This window comes from Felis catus, chromosome B2 (genome assembly GCF_018350175.1).
Source record: "Felis catus isolate Fca126 chromosome B2, F.catus_Fca126_mat1.0, whole genome shotgun sequence".
Taxonomy (NCBI): Eukaryota; Metazoa; Chordata; class Mammalia; order Carnivora; family Felidae; genus Felis; species Felis catus.
In genome coordinates, this window is record NC_058372.1 from 54,091,200 (window position 1) to 54,115,189 (window position 23,990).

At 38.3% G+C, this 23,990-nt stretch overlaps 1 protein-coding gene and 1 pseudogene across 17 annotated transcripts in view; one reads left to right on the top strand and one right to left on the bottom strand.

Moving 5' to 3' along the window:
* The window catches only part of LOC101099717, a 31,781-nt pseudogene extending 18,185 nt beyond the window's left edge, over positions 1-13,596 (top strand).
* Positions 1-23,990, bottom strand: part of DST (dystonin) — a 503,266-nt gene that overhangs the window by 472,860 nt on the left and 6,416 nt on the right. The gene's annotated exons all lie outside the window — the stretch shown is intronic.

The window sequence follows — 23,990 nt, forward strand, 5'->3', positions numbered from 1 at the left end:
TACCCAGCTTATGCTTACCAGGGAAATACCAAAGATATTGTCAGTAAAGTCAGGCACTGGAAAAGGATACCTACTGTCATTACTAATATTTAACATTTTCCTGGATGTCCACACATACCAATGAAATAATAAATTCACAATAGGAAAAGAGGATGTACAATAATCTCTACTTGCAGGTGATATGTTTGGGGGTTTTGTGGGGTTTTTTGTTAAGATTTTATTTTTAGTGCTCGCTTTGGCAGCACATATACTATAAGATTTTATTTTTAAGTAATCTCTACACCCAAGGAGGCTCAGCCTTGAGATCAAAAGCCACACATTCTACTGACTGAGCCAGCCAGAACCCCCGATGATATGTCTGTATACCTGGAAAACACAAAAGATTCCACTGAAAAGTATTACAAACAGTAAAATAGGTAAGTAAGCAGACTATAAGGTTAAGACAATGAAACCAATAGTTTTCATGTATAGAAACTACAAACAGAAGATATAATGAAAAAAAGACCCACTTTTAATCACAACCGAAAAAATAAAATACTGGAAATAATCTTAACAAGAAATGTGGGGAAAATACATGAAAAAGACTCTTCCACAAAAGAAGAGTTTAAAATAGAAAAGTATAGGGGCACCTGGGTGGCTCAGTCAGTTGCGCATCCCACTCTTGATCTCGGCTCAGGTCATGAACTCAGAGTTCGTGAGTTCAAGCCCTGTGTCAGGCTCTGCATTGACATCATAGAACCTGCTTGGAATTCTCTCTTTCTCCCTCTCTCTCTGCCCCTCTCCCACTCGTGCTCTCTCTCTCGAAATAAATTAATTAATTAAAAAATAAATTAAAATAGAAAAGCATACCAATTATTAGATGGGAAAACTCAAGATCACAAAGACTCAGTTCTCCTTTAACAAAATTTACATTTAACATGATCTCTATAAAAATACTAATCTTTCTCTTAGAATTAGACAACCTTGTTCTAATATTCATATAAAACAGGAAAAAATAAAAACAGCAATGCAAAGGGTGCCTAGGCAGCTCATTTGGTTAAGTATCCAACTTTTAATCTCCACTCAGGTCATGATCTCATGGTTACTGAGATCGAGCCCAGCACTGCACTGACAGCACAGAGCCTGCTTGGGATTCTCTTTCTTCCTCTCTCTCTCTGCCTTTCCCCAGCTCTCTTTCTCTCTCTTTCTGTCTCTCTCTCTCTAAAAATAAATAAATAAACTTAAAAAAAATAGCCAAGTAAAAGAACATCCCAATAAGAGAGGACATATTATGAAGCATCAGTAATTAAGACAAACCATTATGGAAGGTCATATGATAGTATTTATCAAAATTGAAATACATAAATCTTTGACACCATAATTCTCCTTCTGGGGGTTCATCTTACAGACAACATTTGCACACATGTGAAATGTGTTTTATATTTAAGCATGGTTTGTAATAAAAGATTAGAAAATTCCCAAATGTCATAAATAGGGGATGATTAAATTATATTTCTATCAAAGGGGATGCTATGCACCTATAAAAAAAAAATTAGAGCACTCTCTATGGAAAGTTCTCCAAGATACATTAAGTGGATAAAACAAGATGCACAACAGTGAATACAGCACATTACTATGCATATGAAAAAGGAGAAAAACAAAATATATATTTATTTCCTTGTAAAAAGAAAAATAATAAAGGATTCACAATAAACTTAGAACAGTGGTAATCTAAGATTTCCTAATATATGAGGAACAAGAATGGTATAAGAATTCTCACTGATATATTTTTATTTTATGTTTTAATTTTTGAATCATGTGAATGTTTTACACGCAAAAATAAAACAAAAATTAAAATAAATAGGCAATTAACCACAAATACTGCCTAACTAAATCTTTAAGTTCTACAGAGAAGAGATACCAGCATACAAAAAGTTTTTCCGGTTACTTTTTTCCATTCTCCTAGTCCCATTACTAAAATCCCATGTGCAAAGCCAGAAAAACAAACAAATAACAACAAACCCCATTTACCCTTTGATTCTATGCACAAGTATAGCAACTCTCAGGAAAATGCAGGTATAGCCAAAGAAGAGAAAAAAGAAAACATGAACACTAACTTCAGTGAATGACAAATTTCTCCACGAATGATACATCACTATAAGATGAAGGGAGGAAAGAGAGTTCCACAAAGGCAAGGGCAGGTCTTATTCAATCTGATTTTATTCCACTTAAGCTTCTGACAGAAAGGCCTCTCTCAGTCAGTTGAGTTCACTCTTCTAGTAAGACCGAGCCCTTCAGAATTCGTGGCCCAGAGTAAACTGCCCTCCAGGCTCTGGTGGTTCCTGGATGGATGAGGAAAACAGGGAAGGGAAGTGGTGATGGTTTCAGAACCTCTGGCCTCATCTCATAAATCTCAGTACCCGGTCCAGGAGCCTGTGTCATATCCTGGTTTTGCAGGGCTCTAATTTGGGGATCTACTAAAGTAGTTGCAGCAAAGGTATCGATTAGCTAGATTTCAGCTGCTAGAAGGATTTAAAGCAAGAGCTAACAACGGTGAAGGGGCAGCTTGAAGGAAACCCAAGCATATCCTTCCCTTTTACAGGTGGCCCCTCAATTGTACCGAACGGTTTTTTGAAAACACAGAATAAATAAAATGTGCAAAGTCACACTGAGAGACTTAGGTTTCTGGCCTGGAAACCAAAATATAAAATTAAAAAATCCTTAGTTATAGCTCCCCTTTTGTATACAATTTTGAAGTAGAGTTCCAGAATTCCATACATTTTCCTTACTTTTGCTTTTTTTCCCCAAACAATAAAAGACTACACGGAGGGTTAAAATTGGTGAGCATCCATTTGAGACTAAGAATCAACTCTTGCCTCACATGATTTTTTTATATCTTTGCCTGAAGTTCATTAGCTGAATAAAACTTAATTTCCTTATCACCATCATTAGTATTTCCAATGTTCGTTCATGTATATAAAAAAATATCCAAAAAAGCAGTAAAATATCCAAATAATTGCACAAATGCTGAACAAAGACGTTAATATTGCTGAAACTGGTTACAGTCAGGCCTCTCTCAAAATATTTCTTTGTCAAGATTGAATGACATAATCCGAAACCCTGGCATGAAAACGTGTTTAGCGATGGCATTAATATACTATATGAAAGGGAAGGTTATACACAGTCAGAAATCTGAACAGACAAAGCAAGCCTTTCTATTGTGGAATTCAAATATCAGACACTTCCTGCTGTCTCCCTGTCAGTCTTTTATAACCTGGAATGAATTAAGCTGAAGTGATTATCCTCTAATTATATCTAGCTGCATTCTTCAGTATGGAAATGACATTCTGATGGGAGGTGAACATATAAGTTTGGGGAAGAAAGGCAAAAGGGATTTTAGAAGCTGAGGGGAATTCAGGGGTAAGGCAAGCCCAGGTGAGACCCTGAAGAAAGTGGTCCGAGAAGCCAAGAAACAGGCACCTGGAGGAGCAGAAGAATGAGAAAAAGGGAAGAGGGAAAACAGCAGAACCAAATTTCAACTACTCTGTGTTTTCTCAAATATGCCCTAGTGACTCCAATTACTTTACCCACTTAAGCCCACTCATCCATTCATCAAATATTTACCAAACATCAAATATTCAACAAATAGTAAGTACCCATTCTGTGCAACACGCCACACAAGGCTGTGGAGACAAGATAAAAACTACAGTTGACCCTTGAATAATATAGGTTTGAACAGCGCAGGTCCACACGCAGATTTTTCTTTTTTACATTTTTATTTAAATTCCAGTTAGTTAACACAGGGTAATGTTAGTTTCAGGTATACAATACAGAGATTTATTTTTTTTTCAACGTTTATTTATTTTTCGGACAGAGAGAGACAGAGCATGAACGGGGGAGGGGCAGAGAGAGAGGGAGACACAGAATCGGAAACAGCTCCAGGCTCTGAGCCATCAGCCCAGAGCCTGACGCAGGGCTCGAACTCGCGGACCGCGAGATCGTGACCTGGCTGAAGTCGGACGCTTAACCGACTGCGCCACCCAGGCGCCCCTACAATACAGAGATTTAAACACTTCCATACAACCCCCAGGGCTCATCACAAGTGCACTCCTGAATCCCCATCACCTATTTCACCCATTCCTCCCCTTCCTTCCCCTCTAGTAACCACCAGTTTGTTCTGTATAGCTAAGAGTCTGTTTCTTCTTCTTCTTTTTTTAATGTTTTTTTATTCTTGAGAGAGACAGAGACAGAGCACAAGTGGAGGAGGAGCACAGAAAAAGGGAGACACAGAATCTGAGGCAGGCTCCAGGCTCCTAGCTGTTAGCACAGAGTCCGACGCAAGACTCAAACTCGTGAACCACGAGAGCATGAGCTGAGCTGAAGTAGGACGCTCAACCGAAGAAGCCACCCAGGTGCCCCAAGAGTCTGTTTCTTGGTTTGCATTCCTCTCTCCTTTTTTCCCCCCTTTGTTCATTTGTTTTGTTTCTTAAATTGCACATATGAGTGAAATCATATGGTATTTGTCTTTCTCTGACTGACTTATGTTGCTTAACATAATACTCTCTAGCTCCATGCATGTTGTTGCAAATGGCAAGATTCTGTACTTTTTTATGGCTGAGTAATATTCCATTGTGTATATACCACATCTTCTGTATTCACCCGTCAATCCATGGACACTTGGGCTGTTTCCATAAGTTAGCTATTGTAATAATGCTGCTATAAACATCAGGGTGCATGTATCCCTTAGACTTAGTATTTTTGTATTCTTTGGGTAAATACCTGATAGTGCCTTTGCTGGACCATAGGGTAGTTCTACTTTTAACTTTTTGAGGAACATCCATATTGTTTTCCATAGTGACCGCACCCACCAACAGTACAAGAGGTTTCCCCCCTCCTCCACATCCTCGCCAATACCTGTTGTTTCTTGAGTTGTTGATTTTAGCCATTCTGACAGGTCATACAATTTTGTTTTGTTTTTTATATACAGCACAGTACTATAAATGCATTTTCTCTTTCTTGAGTTTTCTTAATAACATTTTTTCTATGTTACTGTAAGGATACAGTATATAATACATATAACATACAAAATATGTGTTAATCAACTATTTATTTTATTGGTAAGGCTTCCGGTCAACAGTAGGCTATTAGTAGTTAAGTTTTTGGGGGGAGCCAAAAGTTATACATGGATTTTCAACTGCTGTGGGGGTTGATGTCCCAACCCCTGCATCAAGGGTCAACTGTACAGAGCACCTGCCTTAGGAAGACAGATGTGTAAATCCCTACACCTAGTCCCACAGAGGAGAATGTTTGAGGAATTAAGTGGGGATTGTGAGATAAAGGAAGGAAAAAGGTGATGTTCAGTCCTCGTTTTTAAGTATGAGTAGGAGTTCGCTACACACATACAAAGAGTAGAGGAATTCCGGCACTGGGAAAAGTAGGAACACACAGAGGAGGACAGGGAACATTGAACAGCTGGGCTTTGTTTGTGTTTAGGTAATGTACGCATTAGAGGTAGGGTGGAGCTGAGACTGAGGGTACACTGTAAGCAATGGGAAGCCATTAAGCAAAAGATGTGGAAGATCAGATCTGATTATACTGTTACTAGCTATACTATACTATACTATACTATACTATACTATACTATACTAGCTAACTCTGCTAACAGTACAATAAAAGGTAAGCTGCAAGCCAGAACCAAGGAGACTGGATAACAGACTATTTTAAGAGCCAGTTCCTACACTGTCTCTGGCTTATGAACTTTACATTTGTCACCATTGCATTTTATTTCATTAGAGGCTCATCTTCTCTGTTATTGCCCTTACCGAGTGATTTACAATTTATGCTCCAAACAACATACATTTTTAAGAGTGAATGGGAGCACTAATCAGGTGGGATATCAAAGCAATAGACATAAACTCAAACTTTCCATGGCAAAGAAGGTGATAAAATCTCTCCATCACTGGGAGTTATGAGCATAACACATATTTTGATCCTAGAAAAATGGCAACTCTTGACTTCCCATTTACTTTTTGGGGTTTTTTAACTACTTTTTGGTATGCTCTGAGTTTACAAACTCTAGCATGTTGGCTGTAAATGGTTCATCTCAGCTGGAGGCTAGTTTACTAATTTGTTGATCAACAACCCACGAGCTGTCTCACTGTGGCACACATATAGTCTCCATTATCAAAATGGAAAGATCATCCTTTTTGACTATCCCGGGTTGGTTGCCCTTGCAAAGGAGGATGCCTCCAGGCTAGCCCTTCCAAGGTCATTTAACCTGCACTCAGGAAACATAATTTGAATACTAACCTTAAAAAGCATAATTAGGAAACTATATTTGCTTACAGAAAATCAATACAGGATATTCCAAGGCCCAATATTGACATCCACTAAAAGACTTTCCTACTGTTTCTTTTTTTTCCTACTATTTCTTTGAACAATATAGATAACAAAGAATTACCATATATCTAAAAAGATTTTTTTTTTTTTTAGTTTCCTGGATTATTCCCATACACTCTTGCTATCAGTTTGGCAGTATCTGTTTTTCTAAGCTACACACACTAGTTCGGCTTTAATTAAAAGCCCTGTTGCCATAGTTTCTCAGAAAACAGCTCAAGGCATGCTTGAGTCCATTATTTTCTTGAGGTTTCTAGAGAAATTATAATGTAGCAGTAGCCAGCCAAAATTTCCTAATTTTACCTCCCACCCAGTACAGCATATGATTCAGACATATAGCTAGATATTCTAAATATTTTAAGAGGGTCTAAACAACTAAGAATGTTATTTAAAATTCAGCCTTTGGTTTCTTCTGTTCTGCTACATCAGTATTGTAACCAGCAGACTACAGCTAAAAGAGCAGACCAAGGGGGAATTCAGCCCCTCAGTCTGCATCTGACTGCACCTGTGGAAAACACCAGCACATTTTTCTTTCTAATAATAATGGACAAAATGCACTATATTTACAAGTTATAATAATCATATTGCTTCATATATTCTAATAACTCAGAAATTTAAATTCCAATATGCTTGAAAATGACCTCTCAGAAAATAGATTAAATATTGTAAATTCACTCATTTAAGAATTTCAAAAATTAGTAAGTGGAGCTCAGAGATCCATATTTCTTAAAGCTAAAACTTGATCCCATCTGAATCGCATCTTGTGTTCAGATGGCAGTTATCACCGTCTGTAAGTCCTAAAGAGCAAGCTCAAAGGTTGCTCTGAGCTTTCAAGGTTCAAAAATGTGAATTAACATTGATCCCTATGAATCTTAGAAGAGGCAAATGCCAGTTCAGCTTGCTCTAATTCAGCCCCATTCCTCTGATGGGTAGCTATGAGCATGGACTATGCAGGTAAAAGGACCAGAGTTGGGGGGCGCCTGGGTGGCTCAGTCCGTTAAGCGTTCGACCTCGGCTCAGGTCACGATCTCGCGGTCCGTGAGTTCGAGCCCCGCGTCAGGCTCTGGGCTGATGGCTCAGAGCCCAGAGCCTGCTTCCGATTCTGTGTGTCCCTCTCTCTCTGCCCCTCCCCCTTTCATGCTCTGTCTCTCTCTGTCTCAAAAATAAATAAATGTTAAAAAAAAAAAATTTAAAAAAAAAAAAAAAAGGACCAGAGTTGGAATTTCAACTTGGAACAACCTCTGTAGGACCTTAGGCAAGTGATGATTAAATGAGATAGAACATATGTAAAGATAGGAAAGCTCTCAGGAAATGGCAGCTATTATCATTTCCCCATCTCTGACCCAGGATGTGGGGCAGGATAAGATCTCACTATTTCCAGGGAAGCCTAAAATCATCCTGCTCTTTTTGACTATCAATTTAAGAGCTAGTATAAACTACTTGATTACTGATTTTCTTCAACTCAAATATTACATAGATCGTTTGACTTCCTCATTCTCTAACACTAAGCATCCTGTTATTCTCTTTTTTCTATACAAGATGGACAGATTCTAAAAAGTATCTGAGAGATAGTAGGGCCATATTTCCAGCCAGGAGTATAAGGAAGTAAAAAAATTCCCTATGCATGTTAGATTTGTAGGTACTTGCTAATGAAAAAATGCAGGGTGAATGAATGAAGTTTCCATTCATCACAGCTATGTGTCTCTTTACGTTTAAATCGATAGGTTTATATATTTTAAAAAATCACATACATGTACTATTTTCATGGATCCTCAGAATATCCTGCAAAAAGAACAGTTATTACTATTTCTGGTTTACCAAAGAAGAAAGTAAGCATTGGCAATATTAAGTGATTTATGCTAGGGAAGCTAAAGAATGGGACTTGTCTTCAGGTCTTTTTTATTTTTTTAAACATTTGTTCGTTTATGAGAGACAGAGAGCACAAGCAGGGTAGGGGCAGAGAGAGGGAGACACAGAATCCTCAGCAGGCTCCAGGCTCCAGGCTGTCAGCACAGAGCCCGACTCGGGGCTCAAACTCACAAGCTGTGAGATCATGACCTAAGCGAAAGTCAGACACTTAACCGACTGAGCCACCCAGGCGCCCCTGTCCTTAGATCTTTTAACAACTAAGTTGGGATCATGTCCACTATACCACTTGACTTCTGCAGCCCTATTACTGCAGCATGGTAAAGACAAGCAGAGACACATTGCCCCAGGGAGTTTTTGTAGCCCCATATATTCCCTGAATATGTATGTCTTCACTGTTAAACAAACTTGGAGCACATCAGCGTCCATGCTGTAAGTAAAAGATGTGAGCTAGAATTTCCAGTTGTACACTATAGATTGAGAATAACTTTATGAATTACTATCTCTCCAAGCATTACAGATAATATACAGGAAGTTATCTACAACATCTCACACCTGAACCATAGTGGGAATTAAAGCTCAACTCACCTCACCCTGCCAAAGGCATTACCCAGGACACATTTTTACCTGGCAGAGATTTTTGAAAATGATCCCAACCCTAACTAGACAAAGATACCTGGTTATCTTAGTGCAGGACTTCTTTTTTTTTCTTTTTTTAATTATTATTATTATTTCTTTAGAGAGCAAGCACAAGCAAGGGGAGGGGGCAGAGGGAAAGAGACAAAGAATCTTAAGTAGGCTCCACACTCAGCATGGAACCCACACAGGGCTAGATCCCACGACCCTGGGGTCATGACCTGAGCCAAAATCACGAGTCTAGACACTCAACTGACTAAGCCACCCAGGCGCCCCAATACTGCAGGATTTCTTAACTGGAATCTATCTCTGCCCTAGGAATTCACACATGAGCATTAAAAGGACCTCCTTAGTCACTTGCATACATATATGCAAACGTATATGTCTATGTATCCCTAACATTTCTGGAGATATAGACCATAGATTCCATCAGATTCTTACAATGTCCCTCAGAAGTTGAGATCCCACAAGAGGACTTCAGAACAGTAGAAATAGACCTCATGATTATAAATTAATTATTAAACTTTTAAGTTTCTTTTTTCATTGCAAATTTCTGTTATATTACATCACTTTTGAAAAGCCAGACAGTTTTGGGGCGCCTGAATGGCTCAGTTGGTTAAGCATCCATCTCTTGATTTCAGCTCAGGTCATGATCTAACGGTTCACAGGAGAATTGGGCTCTGTGCTGACAGTGTGAAGCCTGCTTGGGATTCTCTCTCCTATCCCTCCCCTCCACCTGCTCTCTCCTTCAAAATAAAGGAACTCAAACAAACAAAAACTAGATAGTTTCACCAAATCTTCTCAAATATATTTGGGATTCCTTTGGGATGCCCTTTAGCAGCTTTTAAAACAAAAGGCAGTTAGCTACACTCTACATCCATCTGAAATGCTTGAAAATGTCTGCTTCCTCCTCCATACAGTTCACTGCAGAATGGACAGTGGCAGGAATTTACTTATTTAATGTTTGTTAATGATTCTCCAGAGTTGGCCAGTTACTTAGAGCTTGTTAATGGTCTACTGCCTAACTCTTAATGTGAGAATTCTATTCTCTGTGTAAATAACTTCAATAACATGATAAAATGTATATTGTTTTCTCCAAAACCTGAGAGGTGTTCTTTAATCTCAGTCTATTTCGTTTCCAGAAATTAGAAGGAAATCTAGAGAACACATCAATCTGGAGAATGATGAGATTGATCAGAAAAGAAAAGAAACTTTTCCAAATGAAAACATATTAAAGTTAAGTTACTAAAAATTCTGTATAATGATTAAATAAATGGAATCTGCAGTGTTACATGAGTTATACGTAGCAATACACACTTCATTTTAGATGGCAAAATTCTACAAGATTTTCCAAAAAACAAATAAATAAAAGGGAGAAAAGCAACAGGCTTAAAGTGGAAGGAGGATAGACAAATTAAAAACATATCAGGGTTTTGAGTACAATAAAGTAGAATAAGCATATGTCTCCCCTTGAACACAACTATATAACTGAACAGAATGCACAGAGCAACTAGCTATCTGAGGATTCTGAAAAGCAACTAGTAACAAGGAACTTGAAGGAAAACTGCCAGAACTCGAAGTATCACCAAACTAATCATGAGTTTGCCATTTTTCGTCTCCAGTATCCCCCAGACTGAATGCAATGCAGCCGCACACCCTGAAACCCAGAGCTAGGTACTGAGGATCAGAGAGAGAGAACTCCAAGAGAAGACCCCTTATTCTGACTTGCAGAGTGAGGAAGGGAGTGCAACCCCCCCCCCATTTTTTCTCCTAACTTCCAGCCTCAAGCAATCCCACTGGCAGTGACATTAGAAGTCCCAAAAGAATAGGAACTAAAACTCTTAGGAAGGAAACCTTCCTCTCTGATCCCAAGAGAGTGGGGTCAACTCTCACCACTTTATATTCTCTCTGTCTTCCTGCCATTTAGCCCTGGATGCAGGCATAGTCACAGAAGTGTGCAACAGAACACACACTTTTTAATGAAAGCCCCAACTTTCTGACCAGATAGAAGAAAAAAGAAATCTGAAAGCACTGCCAACTATACAGAAAGACAAAGAACTAAAGGGGAATACTATTAAGCCAACAAATTAGACAATTTAGATGAAATGAACAAATTCCTACAAAGATACAAATGATCAAACGGACTCAAGAAGAAATAGAAAATTTGAGTAGGCATATAAAAAGTAAAGAAATTGAATATTTAATTTTAGATTGATAACTTAAAATAGTCCCACAGAGAAAACACCAGCCTCACATGGCTTCACTGATGAACTCTACTAATATTTAAAAGAATATCAATAATTCATATAAAATAAAGAAAAATTCTAAATGGATCAGAGACTACATGTAAGAATCAAAACTCTAAAATTTCCAGAAAAAAATAACAGAAAATTTTCATGACTCTAGGAGGCAAAGAATTCTTAGATATGATATCATAAAGGAAAATAATTGATAAATTAGATTTAACAAAAAAATTAAAATTTTACACTTAAAAAGGTAGCACTAAATAAATGAAAAGACAAACCACAGACCATAAGAAAACATTCACAAATTTTATGTCTGTTAAAGGACTTATATCCAGATTATACAAAGAACTCTTACAAGAAGACACAGAACCCAGCTTAAAAACGGGCAAAGATCAGCCCTGGTATGAGTCCACCCTGTGTGGCTATTCTCTGGAGCAGCAGTCCTTTATCTCCATCTACCTTCTCTCCTACCTGCTATGGACTGAAGCCCCAGAACTATCTTTCCAGGTATGAACTACAAGCTGACAAAAATTATCAGTTTAAGATGGATAATGATAAAAATGAACACCAGTTATCTTTAATAATGGTCAGTTTAGAGACCAGTGCAAAAGATGAACTGTACAATCATGTATTTGATAACGCATTAATATCCAAAATATATAAAGAACTCAAACAACTCAAGAGAAAGAAAACAACCCAATTAAAAAATAGGCAGATCTGAACAGAGAGCTTTCTTTTCTTGTACCTATAATCCCATTTATATGTGGAATCTATAACAAAACGAAACAAAAGATCAAACTCATAAACACAGAGAACAGATTGTGGTTGCCAGAGGAGGAGGAGTGGAGGATAAGCAAAATATGGGAAGGGGTCAAAAGATGCAAACTTACAGTTATAAAATAAATAAGCCAAGGAGAAGTCATACACAACCTGGGGACTATGGTTGATAATACTGTATGGTATATTTGAAAGTTGCTCTGACAGTGAATCTTAAAAGTTTTCATCATAAGAAAAAAACTTTGTAACTATGTGTGGTGATGGATGTTAATTAGACTTATTATGGTGATCATTTCACAATACATATAAATATTGAATCATGTTGTACACCTGAAACTAATATGTTGTATGTCAATTGTCTTTCAATTTAAAAAAATCAAATTAAGAGGCACCTGGGTGGCTCAGTCGATTAAGCGTCTGACTCTTGATCTCAGCTCAGATCTTGATCTCAGGGTCATGAGTTCAAGCCTGGCACTGGGCTCCGTGCTTGGCATTATGCCTACTTAAAAATAAAAAATAAAGGACGCTTGGATGGCTCAATCAGTTAAGCATCTGACTTTGGTTCAGGTTATGATCTCACAGTTTGTAGGTTCCAGCACCGTGTCGGGCTCTGAGCTGACAGCTCAGAGCCTAGAGCCTGCTTCAGATCTGTGTCTGCCTCTCTCTCTGCCCCTCCCCCGCTCATGTGCTGTCTCTCTCTCTCTCTCTCTCTCTCTCAAAAAATAAACATTAAATAAATAAATAATAAAATCAAGTTAAGTCATTAATCTGTTCCTCTACACAATTGATTTATTTTGAGAACATTATATAAATGTTTGATTCTTATATGTAGGACATAACCCATTGTTCATTATTTTTTGTTAAATCCTATATAGCCTTTTACCTTTTCATTGGTATGTTTCATTAATTTATATGTATGTGATAATAAATATATCTGATCTTCGGTCTAAAAAAAAGATGAATTGTACAATGTTGAGGCAGAAACAATGAATTATGAAGGCAGCCCAATTACAGTAACACTGACAACTTTGAAAATGTCTGTACAGTCAATGATTTCCTTTGGGTGCTTTGGCATAACACCACCTGTGGTCTGTGATTCAAGGCTGTGCATTTCTGTGGATAGCATTTAGTACTATGTAGGAAGATGCACAGTCAGAAGATGAAGAGGAGGAAGATGTGAAACTCCTAAATATACCTGGAAAGCGATCTGCCCCTGGAAGTGGTAGTAAAGTTCCACAGAAAAAGGTAAAACTTGCTGCTAATGAAGATGATGATATGATGGAGAGGAGGAGAAAGATGATGATAATGATGATGATTTTGATGAGAGAGCTAAAGGGAAAACCCCAGTAAAGAAATCTATATGAAATATTCCAGCCAGAAATGCACAGAAATCAAACCAAGAATGAAAAAACTCAAGACCATTAATACCAAGATCAAAAGGTTAAGAATCCTTCAAAAAAACAAGAAAAAAAAAAAACCTTAAAACACAGAAAGGACCTACTTCCATAGAAGACATTAAATAATGCAAAATGCAAATAAGTTCAGAAAAAGGTGGTTATCTTCCCAAAGTGGAAGCCAAAGTCATCAATTATGAGAATTGCTTTGGATGACTGGCCAAGTGGCAAATTCAAGATCTCTGGCAGTGTAGGAAATCTATTTTTTTTTAATGTTTATTTATTTTTGAGAGAGGGTGAGCACTAGCCAGTGAGGGGCTGAGAAAAGTGGTTACAGAGGATCTGAAGCAGGCTTTGTTCTGACAGCAGCCTGATGCTGGGCTCGAACTCAACTCAAGATCCGTGAGATCATAACCTGAGCCAAAGCCAGCCCCTTAACTGACAGAGTCACCCAGGCGCCCCTGAGGAAGTCTCTTTTTAAACATTTTTTTAATGTTTATTTATTTTTGACAGAGAGAGAGAGAGAGAGAGAGAGAGAGAGAGAGAGAGAGGCATGAGCGGGGGAGGGGCAGAGACAGAGAGGGAGACAGAATCTGAAGCAGGCTCCAGGCTCTGAGCCGTCAGCACAGAGCCCAACGCGGGGCTCGAACCCACAGACCACAAGATCATGACCTGAGCCAAAGTGGCACGCTTAACTGACTGAGCCACCCAGATGCCCCAGGAAGTCTCTTTTTAACAAACTAAACAGTTTGTTAAAATTCTCCCATCTTATTTCACTGCTGTGAAAGTTTCTATCTAGCTGTCCTTTTTATGATGCAGAGTGAAAACTTTCCCTACTATGTTTGATAAATGTAGTCCAGGTTCCATTGCCAAGACTGTGTTGTCCAAAATGCCTGTTTAATATTTTTTTAAGTAGGTTTCGCACCCAGTGCAGAGGCCAACGCGGGTCCTGAACCTACAACCCTGAGATCAAGACCCGAGCCAAGATCAAGAGTTGGATGCCTAACTGACTGAGCTATTCAGGCACCCCCAAAATGCCTGTTTAATTTTTAAAGATGGAAGTCCATGCTTTGCTTGGTTTTAAGTATGTATGGAATGTTACAACAGGATATTGTAGTAGTGGTGGTCAGACAAATGGAAATGGTGGGAGACAAAAAAATACAGGTGAAATACTCAGTATTTTAATAAAATAATAAAAATTAAAATGGCCAGGGTGCCTGGGTGGCTCAGACAGTTGAGCGTCCAATTCTTGATTTTGGTTTGGGTCATGATCCCACCACATGGGATTGGAATTCTCTCCTTGGGATTCTCTCTCCCTCTCTCTCTACCCCTCCTCTGCTCTCTCTCTCTCTCTCTCTCTCTCTCTCTCTCTCTGTCTCTCAAAATAAATAAATACACTTTAAAAAATAATGTAAAATAAAAATGGCCAGAGATTTGAACCATATGAACATGAAAAGATGCTCAAAATCATTAGTCATCAGGGAAACGCAAATTAAATTTGCAAAATACCACTTCAGACCCACTAGAATGGCTATAATTAAAAAGGCAGACAATAATAAGTACTGCCAAGGATGTGAAGATACTAGAACCCTCATACATTGCTGGTGAGAATATTAAATTGTATAGCCACTTTGGAAAACAGTTTGACAATTTCTTTAAAAATTAAACATAATTTTATCATATAAATAAGCAATTCTACTCCCAGGTATCTACCTAAGATAAATGAAAACATATGTCCACACAAAGATGTTAAGCAAATATTCATAGCAGCATTATTTATAAACAGCTAAAAACTGAGCGGGGGGAATTCAATGTCCATTAACCAGTGAATGGATAAACAAAGTGTGGTATATTCATAGAATGGAATGCTAATCAGCAACAAAAATGAACAACAAAGTACTAAAATATGCTACAACATGGATGAACCTCAAAAACATTAAGCTACATGAAAGAAGCCAGAGGCAAAAAGACTACATGTTATATGATTCTACTTATATTCAATGTCCAGAAAAGGCAAATCTATAGATACTGAAAGTAGATCAGAGGTTTTATGGGGTGAGGGGTGGGTTGGGGAGCCTAGGTGACTCTGTTGGTTGAGTGTCCAACTTCAGCTCAGGTCGTGATCTTGAGGTTCATGAGTTTGAGCCCCGCGTCAGTCTCACTGCTGTCAGTGCAGAATATGCTTCAGATCCCCCGTCCCCTTCTCTCTCTGCATCTCTCTCTCTCTCTCTCTCTCTCTCTCTCTGTCTCTCTCTCTGTCTCTCTCAAAAATAAACATTAAAAAAAAAAAGAACCACTATAGGGTGAGAGGTGAAAAAAGGAATTAAATGCAAACAGGCATGAGAAATCTTTCTGAGGTGATGGAAAATATTCTAAAACTGGAAATTATATGTCAAAAAATGTTGAAAAATTAAGCCAGGGCTAGAAATTTCAGGTGGAAGTAATTTACATATATATGAAATCTGAGATATTGGAATAGGCTGTCCAGGGAAAACAATAGAAAAACCTTAAAATGAGTGCTTTGAGGAGTGTAGTACACAAGCAAACCAGAGAGAAATCAAAAGATTACCTATGGTAGATTGCAAATGTGACCACAATTCTCTGCATCAGGACTCTTATTTCCCCCACTCCCTGGGACCTGCTGTGGCCAAAATAATGTGTGAACAGAGGCACTACATATGTTCAGAGCCTAGACCTCAAGAGGCTTTGCTTATTCCACATCTGGAACCCAAACCTAGCCACAAGTGAACCAACTTGGGTTGCCTTACTGGAAGAGGAGAGACCTGTTGAGGAAAACTGAACGTGCCTGAGGCAGACCAAAGACACAGGAGTTCTGGGTGCAATGAGCCAAGCCTGACTCAGACCAGAACCACTGCCCAGCCAGGCACAGCCCAAACTGTCAATCTCTACCTCCTAGGCACAGAAATAGAAAAGGGGTCAATGAGATTGACTCAGGTCTGGGAATTGTCAAAGTCACTGGTGGCAGAGCAAGTCACTGCAAGAGCAAAGTGAGAATAACAGTAAAAACTTCTTTATACAGTCAGCTAAGGGTCTGTACTGAGCAGAAGGGCAAGTGAAGTTAAGTCAGATAGGCTGAAAGTTAGGAGAGACTGAGACCAGAGGTCTTGATGAAGGTAAGGAAGAAACTCATCAGGAATATGTGATGAAGTACAGAGAAAGGAGGTTGTGTAATCAGAGATATTTCAGAATTCAAGATCTGGGAGTTACAGCAGTTCTAAGACATGATGAAATATGCTCAGGATGGAAAACTGAAGGCTATATATAGACATTTGTCCATTTCATCTTCATTGTCAAGTTGTGTAGAATAAAATTGTATAGAATATTTTCTTAGTCTTTTAATGTCTGTGGGTCCTATAGTTACAAACTCTCTTCCATGTATCACAACAGTGATTTTTGTTTTTCTCTTGATCAGTCTAGCTAGACATTTAAATACTTTGTTGATACTTTCAAAGAACCAACTTTAACTTTATTTTTTCTGTTGTATGTTTTTTTCTCTATTTCATCCATGTCTGCTCTTTATTATTTCCTTCCTTCTACTTACCTTGTGTTTACTTTGTCCTTTTTATCCCTTAGCTACTTAAAATGGAAAATTTGTTAAGATTTTATATCTTTCTTCTTTTCTAATATAAGCAGTTAAAACTATATGTTTTCCTCTAAGCACTGCTTTGGCTGCATCCCACTATTTTGAGATGTTGTGTTTTCATTACCATTTAGTTCCAAATATTTTATGGCCCAGAATATAGTCTGCCTTTGTGAATGAGTCAGGTGAGTATGATGTTCTATAAGTATCAGTTAGTTAATGATAGTTGATGGGATTAGTAACATCACCTATATTTCTATTGATTTACTCTATGCATATTCCATCAATTGCTGAGAAAAGAATGTTAAAATCATCAAGCATGATTACAAAATTGTCTATTTCTCCCTCTATATTTTTTAAGATTTTATTTAAGTAATCTCTACACCCACCATGGGGCTTGAACTTATAACCCTGAGATCAAGAGTCACATGCTCTACTGACTGAGCCAGCCAGGTGCCCCTAAAATTACCTCTAAATTTGGTAATTTTTACTCCATGTATTTTGAGGCTCTATTATTAGATACATACATGATTATGTCTCCCAGAACATTTAGCCCTTTTATCATTATGGAACATCCCTCTTTACCTATCTCTATTTGCCTTGATACCTATTTCATCTGATATTAAAAGGCCACTGTGACGTTCTTTTCATTATCATATGCATCATTTATTTTTTCCATCCATTCACTCTCAATCTAACTGGGTCTTTAGTAAATCTCTTATAAACAGCATACAATCAGATCTTACTATGTATCCATTCTGATAATCTGTCTCTTAGTTGGAGTGTTTGGGCCACTAATATTTAATGCAACTATTAATATGGATTTAGGTCTAACATTTTATATTTTATTTTCAGCCTGTCCTCTCTGTTTTTTTGTTCCTTTGTTTCTTCACTCCTTCCTTCTTTGGATCATTTGGATATCTTTTAGGATTCAATTTGGGTTTATCTATCAGATTTGCATTGTTTTTTATTGGCTATTCTGTGAATTATAATGTGCATTCTTAACTTTTCACTCTACTTAGAGTTAATATGCCACTTAATATAAAATGTAGAAGTGTTACAATCATATAGGGAGTCCATTTACTCCCCTGTACTGGTCTATACTATATTGTCAAATCTCTATATATACATCATACATCCCACAATACAATGTTACAATTCATGCTCTAAACAATGTATTTCAAAGAAATTAAGAGGAATGAAATAGTATTATATATTTGGTATTTCTGATCTGATGCTCTTTATTCAAATTTAGCACCACATTTCTCAAAACTAGTTGAGCAGAGATTACCAAACCACATTTGGCCCTCATGTGGCATGAACGCATAAATTACACATTAAAACTGCCCTAATCTTTTCCCTTAAGATCATGACAGTTAAAACAATACAACCTGAGGGGTACCTAGGTGGCTCAGTCGGTTGGGCAGCCGACTTCGGCTCAGGTCATGATCTCACAGTTCGTGGGTTCGAGCCCCGTGTTGGGCTCTGTGCTGACAGCTCAGAGCCTGGAGCCTGCTTTGGATTCTGTGTCTCCCTCTCTCTCGCCTCTTCCCCACTCACACTCTGCGTCTCTTGAAAATAAATAAAGTTAAAAAAAAAATACCACTTGACACCAATGTGATTATAAACAAAACATAAAATTCTGGCACTGGAACTGAGTGACAATACTGGTGATAAGGTATATTGATTACAAGACAATTCAGAATATACTTACATTGACTTTTCATTCTATAAATTGGAGTAAAAACATTAAATATTAAAATTTTTGTTCAAAACTCCCACATCAAAGTATGCAAATCCCTTCAATAACAAACAAAAATGTCAGGGAATATTTTCAATTCATTTTTAAAAGTGCCTGAATCTGTGTTTTCAAAGTAAACACACGATGTTAACTAAGGCATAACTATCTGAAATAAAAAATGAAAATCATTTAAAAAAATGAAAACCATGGCACAAAAACAGACACATAGACCAATGGAATAGAATAGAAACCCCAGAACTAGACCCACAAACGTATGGCCAACTCATCTTTGACAAAGCAGGAAAGAACATCCAATGGAAAAAAGACAGCCTCTTTAACAAATGGTGCTGGGAGAACTGGACAGCAACATGCAGAAGGTTGAAACTAGACCACTTTCTCACACCATTCACAAAAATAAACTCAAAATGGATAAAGGACCTTTAGGGTATGTGAGACAGGAAACCATCAAAACCTTAGAGGAGAAAGCAGGAAAAGACCTCTCTGACCTCAGCCGTAGCAATCTCTTACTCGACACATCCCCAAAGGCAAGGGAATTAAAAGCAAAAGTGAATTACTGGGACCTTATGAAGATAAAAAGCTTCTGCACAGCAAAGGAAACAACCAACAAAACTAAAAGGCAACCAACGCAATGGGAAAAGATATTCGCAAATGACATATCGGACAAAGGGCTAGTATCCAAAATCTATAAAGAGCTCACCAAACTCCACACCCGAAAAACAAATAACCCAGTGAAGAAATGGGCAGAAAACATGAATAGACACTTCTCTAAAGAAGACATCTGGATGGCCAACAGGCACATGAGAAGATGTTCAGCGTCGCTCCTTATCAGGGAAATACAAATCAAAACCACACTCAGGTATCACCTCACGCCAGTCAGAGTGGCCAAAATGAACAAATCAGGAGACTATAGATGCTGGAGAGGATGTGGAGAAACGGGAACCCTCTTGCACTGTTGGTGGGAATGCAAATTGGTGCAGCCGCTCTGGAAAGCAGTGTGGAGGTTCCTCAGAAAATTAAAAATAGACCTACCCTATGACCCAGCAATAGCACTGCTAGGAATTTATCCAAGGGATACAGGAGTACTGATGCATAGGGCCACTTGTACCCCAATGTTCATAGCAGCACTCTCAACAATAGCCAAATTATGGAAAGAGCCTAAATGTCCATCAACTGATGAATGGATAAAGAAATTGTGGTTTATATACACAATGGAATATTACGTGGCAATGAGAAAAAATGAAATATGGCCTTTTGTAGCAACGTGGATGGAACTGGAGAGTGTGATGCTAAGTGAAATAAGCCATACAGAGAAAGACAGATACCATATGGTTTCACTCTTATGTGGATCCTGAGAAACTTAACAGGAACCCATGGGGGAGGGGAAGGAAAAAAAAAAAAAAAAGAGGTTAGAGTGGGAGAGAGCCAAAGCATAAGAGACTGTTAAAAACTGAGAACAAACTGAGGGTTGATGGGGGGTGGGAGGGAGGAGAGGGTGGGTGATGGGTATTGAGGAGGGCACCTTTTGGGATGAGCACTGGGTGTTGTATGGAAACCAATTTGTCAATAAATTTCATATAAAAAAAATAAAAAAATAAAAAAATAAAAAATAAATAAAAAAATGAAAACCATATATTTCTCTTTAAGTAAAATGAATATTTGGAAATACAAGAATATTTGGAAATATTCCAAATATTCCAAATGCAGGAATATTTGGAAAGTTACAGAATCCATGAAAATTGAGAGTTAAACTGACTTTAGAAAATATCAAATATTGAATCATTTAGCAAACATTTACTGAGCTTTATTCTGTGCCAGACAGTGAGCTAAGAACTAGGGACTTAACACTACCCTCAAGATACTCAAAATCTTGCAGAAGAGACAAACAAAAAACCTCAATTACTATTATGAAGAGGGAGCTAGGAAAGTTTCTCAAAGCAATGACTTATGAACTAAATTTTTAAGGAAAGTCAGAAGTTAGCCTTTCGTGCCTGAGTATTTTTGTTTTTATTGGCAGTGAGTGGGTAATGAGAGGAATGGAAGAGAAAGAGAGGCTTTCTCAGCTGGAAATAATATGGACAAAAACAATAATCCTAAAAGGTCATGGTCTGTTTCAAGAATTGTAACTGTAGACAAATGGTTAGAATAGAACTATCACAAGGACATCAGTATAGAGATCATTTTGATGTTATATTAAGAAAGTTCAACTTGGGAGGCACCTGGGTGGCTCAGTCGGTTAACCATCTGATTTCAGCTCAGGTCACGATCTCACAGTTCATGAGTTCGAGCCCCATGTTGGGCTCTGTGCTGACAGTGTGGAGCCTGGAGACTGCTTCAGATTGTGTGTGTGTGTGTGTGTGTGTGTGTGTGTGTGTGTCTCAAAAATAAATAACAATTAAAAAAAAAGAAATAAAGTCAAACTTGGGGCTCCTAGCTGGCTCAGTCTGTGGAATATGCAACTCTTGATCTCAGGACTATAAGCTCAAGAGACACACTGGGTGCACAGATTACTTAAAAATAAAAAATAAACCTAAAAAAAAGTTGAATTACCTTGAAAGGAAGTGGGAAGCCACTGAAAGATATTAAATAGAAGAGGAATATAGCTTATCCAACCTTCCTCCCTTGACTACCTCTACTACAGAAACTAGGAAAAATAAAAGCTCATATACCAAGCTTTCCTTTCAGATAGACTCTGACGCAGTTCTGACCTGTGAAGTGTAAGAAAAAACTTAATGTGAAAGGCTTCTGGCAAAAATTTTGATCCTGATGAACATCCTTCCTGTCCCTTCCTCTCCCTTCCTTGAATTTGGCCATGATGTCTGGAGCCATGCTAGCCATCCTGCAACCATGAAGCTCAAGCAAAGGCTGCAGCATCTCCAGACTTCTTGCTATGAGAGAATACAAATCCCTGTTTATTAATAATCCATTTTTATGTTGGGATTACTTGAATAAGATTGTCTCCTTGACGAAAAAAACATTTAAGAATTTGTATTTGAGAATGATCCTTATTAAATTAGTGTGTATGGACTGGGGATGAGGAGGCAGGGAGGCTGCTCTGGAGGCTTATTATAGGGCCTGAACTAAGGTAACCATAGTGGATGTAGTAAAGAAGGCATAGACTCCAGAGAGATTTAAAAGAGGACAGGATAGACAGGAAGGGATCTGTCATATCTTCCAGATTTCTAGTTTGAGCAGCTGCAGAGGGTAGGGGTGAGGGTAGTGCCACTCTTCAAAACAGTGGCAGTTAGGGTTTGGGACTGATGAGTTCACTGTTCAGTTTGAGATACCTATGGTACCTCCATGTGAAAATGAGGGAAGAGTCGTTGACTGTCTGTATCTGGAGGTCAAGAGTGAAGTCTGAATTTGAGGTACAGATTTCAGAGTAACCATTATATGTAAGTAAACTAGAACAGTAAGTATGGCTAGATCCTGCAAGGAGAGTTTGAATAGGGCAGGCAAAACTAAGGCCCCACACATCTATTAAGATAAAAAAGTAGGTTAGTTGTGGCTTAGGGCTGGGGGATGGAACTAGGAAGGGGGAGTGGGGAGTGACTGCTTACAGGTATGGAGTTTCTTCTGAGGGTAATAAAAGTGTTCTAAAAGTAAACTGTGTGATGGTCGCATAACCTTGCAGATACACTAAAACCCACTGGCTGAAATATTTAACAACTTGGAAATCATTGATGAGCTAACAATGAGTGATATTTTTTGTTTATTTATTTTTTTATTATTATTTTATTATTATTTATTTATTTTGAGGGAGAAAGAGAGCATGAGCAGGGGAGGGGCAAACAGAGAAGTAGAGAGAGAATCCCAAGCAGGCTCCATGCTCAGCACACAGAGCCCAATGCAGGGGCTCTCTCTCATGACTGTGATATCATGACCGTGAGATTATGACCTGAGCCAAAATCAAGAGTCAGATGCTTAACCAACTGAACTACGCAGGTGCCCCAAGAGTAAGTGATTTTTAGTAGCAGTGGCAGAAGCCAGATTACACAAAGTTGCGGAATAAATGAGAGGTGAGGAACAGAAGGTGACAAAGAATCTTTTTCAGGAAATGTTTCTTGCCAACAGAAGAGCTGGTGGTATAGGGAGGTTTGTATTGTTTTCAAAAGGCAACACAGGGGCTCCTGGGTGGCTCAGTCACTTAAGTGACTGCCTCTTGATTTCAGCTCAGGTCACGATCTCATGGTTCATGAGATCAAGCCCAGTGCCGGACTCCCTCGTGCCGAGCATGAAGCCTGCTTGGGATGATCTCTCTCTCTCTCTCTCTCTCTCTCTCTCTCTCTCTCTCTCTGTCCTCCCCCCCACCCTCGCTCATGCTCTCTCTCTCCCTCAAAATAAATAAACAAACTTAAAAACAAAAAAGGCAGTACAAATGATCCTTATGTGCTAAGGAAAGGAGCCTACAAAGGGGAAGCAAAAGAAGTTAACAGAGGAGGGGATGATTCATGGACCAACATCCCCCAAGAGCTAGGAAGAAAAGGAACTCACCACATAAGCATGAAATACTAGAAAGGAGGACAGATGGGTTGTCTATCAGACTAGGAGGAAAGTTTAAGCTATACTTTGTTTGTAGCAGCCAAAAAGTTTATTGCTTGATGGCACTGATATTCTCTGTGAGTTAGGAGGAGACAAAAGTCACAGGCCGAGGGTGAAGGAGTAAGCTTGAGGATTAATTTAAGGAGGACATAAACACTTAGAATAATTCCTATGGGAGACATATTTGCAAGGAAGAAGTTTAAAAGCAGAGACATATTTCGAATACTTTAAAAAACTGTAATATATTTCAAAAGCTGTTCAAAATGGGCTTGTACATAACAAATTACCTGCAAATTTATTATACTTGGCATTAGGATTTGTAATGACCACACTGAACACATGAGCAGGATGTCACAAATTCCCGGACATATGGTATCTGCAGTGAAGATACAACCCAGTGATACTTGAGCACTGGACCTGAAAAACGTTTATCCTGCAAAAGTACAGCTTCTGGGTGACCAGAAAAGCCCATACCCACTCATTTTCCCAGGCCCTCTGCAGCAGTGGACATGACTCTCCATTCTCCCTGAGCATACAAAAACAAAAAAAACAAAAAAACAGTGATAGGGCTGTTTTGCTATAGTTGCTGGGAAAGAAATCAAAAAGTGATTTTTTTGCTTCTCTTGAGAGGGCTCATAGCAGGTGCCTTCCTAAAGTGTTCAAACAAAATAATGTTATGTCAAAGTCCTTTGCTAACTGTCAAGTAGTATGCAAAAAATATTGTTATTGTAGCTGGCATCCACTTATATTTCTACCTCTACACTTCTTTTTGCAATCTCAGGAACCCTTTTTTC